Here is a 2,564-nt window from a genome sequence, read left to right as displayed (position 1 = left end):
TTGCAAGATAGATCCTAGGTAGCGAAAACGGTCACTTTTTGTGATCTTCGCTAGATTGCTCCGGTCATTAGTGTGGATAAGTATATAAATGGATAGAGATAGGAAAGCAAACACAAGATGTACGTGGTTCACCCAGATTGGCTACGTCCACGGAATAGAGGAGTTCTCATTAATTGTGAAGGGTTTACACAAGTACATAGGTTCAAGCTCTCCTTTAGTGAGTACAAGTGAATGATTTAGTACAAATGAGTACCGGAGTGTGGTATCGTCTTGACTTGCCTTATCTGTCTCATAGGTAGATGTGGCATCTTCTCTGGAAGTACTCTTCCTCCATCCAAGGGTGGTATCTGTAACTGGTGGAGATGCACAAGGTAATGTATCAATTTCACTTGAAGCTTACTTGTAGTTTCAGGCTTGGTCAAGCGCGATACAAACCATATAGTAGGAGTCCCCCAAGTCGCCGAGCTAGGGTATCTGCTGAAAGAGGTGACAGACAAGGTAAGCAATCAGAGCTCCGGCTGATTGTTCACATTCTCCCTATCTTGCAGGCAGCATGAAGGATAAAGAGAAGAAAAATGAGAAGAGATGATATGGGATACTTTTGCTTTTGAAGAAGTAACTTTCCACAGGCTTATTCTTGAACTGGGCTGGAGGGTTTTCTGGTTTCCTCCAGAGTATAAGGCCGACTGAAGAATTTGAGGGTCAAAACAAGTCCATCAAATCTAGAGTACGTTCGACCCTGCTGATATGGGATACTTTTGCTTTTGACAGAGTAGTGGATGTATCGGCACGTGTGCTGTTACGCTTGTCTCCACATGCTTCCTTGTATCCTTCTCACTTGCCCTAGCTGTTCCTCAGGCAGATGTGGTATCTTCCCTGGAAGCATAAGATGTTGAAGATGAGTACTCGAGAGCAATGCCAGGTAAGTAATTCCAGGCAGTCAGTTCCTGGCTAGAAGCTTGATTCCAAGTGCTGACTGATTGCTCTCTTTCTCCTTGTCTTGCAGGTAAGAACAAGGCCAAAGGAAAAGACAGGGAAAAAGCATGATATGGGATACTCTTGCTTTTAACCCTGATGATATGAGATATTCTTGCTCTAGTATAGCTTGTTTACAGAGGTATTATCGGGGGGAAAGAAAGCTGAAAATTTCGAAAGGCTTCGTTGGGAGTGCCCTCTCAGATAAGAGGAATGGTTGAGCATTTTTGCAGGTCTGCCTGTCCGTTGGGGATGGAGGTCGACATATATAGGAGTCTCCCTAACATCAAGTAATAATGCTATTCCTTTACCCTGCTTGGTCATAGCACGGTAGTGGGAGCTGTCAGCTTCACATGTTTTAACTCTGTCAGAGCACTTTGAAAAAGTGGTCTGTGGTATCTGGAAAGCTGATGTTGCGTGTGAAGATTACAGACAAGCTTTATCCAAGGAGATCCAGCTCTTGAAGTTGGGAAAGTGGTGCCTCTTCGGTTTTCGAACAAGCAATCCTGTCGGGGATCTAGCTCTCGATATTCGGAGAACGATGCCTCTTCGATTTTTGAGAAAGCAATCCTGCTGGGGGTCTGGCTCTCGAGATTCGGAGAGCGATGTCTCTTCGATTTTTGAGAAAGTAATCATGTTGGGAGTCTGGCTCTCGAGATTCGGAGGGCGGTGCCTCTTCGATTTTGGAGCAAGCAATCTTGTTGGGAGTGTTTTCTCGAATGTGAGTAAAGGTTGGGCATGTTTGCTAGTCTACCTTGCCACGAAGCACAGAGGTTGACACACAGGGACTTTCCAATTATCTAGCAGTGGTACTGTTCCTTTACCATCTCTTCAATTTTTGAGAAAGTAATCATGTTGGGAGTCTGGCTCTCGAGATTCGGAGGGCGGTGCCTCTTCGATTTTGGAGCAAGCAATCTTGTTGGGAGTGTTTTCTCGAATGTGAGTAAAGGTTGGGCATGTTTGCTAGTCTACCTTGCCACGAAGCACAGAGGTTGACACACCGGGACTTTCCAATTATCCAGCAGTGGTACTATTCCTTTACCCTCTCTTCGATTTTTGAGAAAGTAATCATGTTGAGAGTCTGGCTCTCGAGATTCGGAGGGCGGTGCCTCTTCGATTTTGGAGCAAGCAATCTTGTTGGGAGTGTTTTCTCGAATGTGAGTAAAGGTTGGGCATGTTTGCTAGTCTACCTTGCCACGAAGCACAGAGGTTGACACACCGGGACTTTCCAATTATCCAGCAGTGGTACTGTTCCTTTACCCTTGTGGGTAATAATATGGTAGCTAGACCTTCAAAATTTAAGTGTCTAAACTTTGGTAGTGTTGTTTCTTTGCTATTCTTTTACCCTTCTTGGTCAGAGCGATGTAGTGGGAGCTGCAAGCTTCACGTGTCTCAACTTTGTCAGAGAACTTTGGCAAAGTTATCTGTGGTACCCATGAGCTACTGTTGCGTGTGGGAAGTGGGTGATTGAACAGTACGATTCATGTGCTTTCTACTTCGCCAGAAATCTTTGACATAAGGCCCATAATTTCCGCAAAGCTGAGTGTGCGTGTGACAGGTGCTGACGAGGCTGGAAAAGTAGGTGCCTC

At 45.2% G+C, this 2,564-nt stretch overlaps 1 long non-coding RNA gene across 1 annotated transcript; it reads left to right on the top strand.

Annotated features, from left to right (window-relative positions):
- Positions 1-257: 257 nt before the first annotated feature.
- On the top strand, positions 258-1,146 carry LOC139194562 (uncharacterized). The gene is made up of 2 exons (XR_011579530.1): positions 258-922; positions 1,007-1,146. It is a non-coding gene; the product is annotated as an uncharacterized lncRNA (long non-coding RNA).
- Positions 1,147-2,564: the final 1,418 nt, after the last annotated feature.

Source organism: Malus domestica, chromosome 03, assembly GCF_042453785.1.
Source record: "Malus domestica chromosome 03, GDT2T_hap1".
Classification (NCBI taxonomy): Eukaryota; Viridiplantae; Streptophyta; class Magnoliopsida; order Rosales; family Rosaceae; genus Malus; species Malus domestica.
Note: the sequence above shows the minus strand (reverse complement) of the source record. Positions and strands in the feature narration are given on the sequence as shown.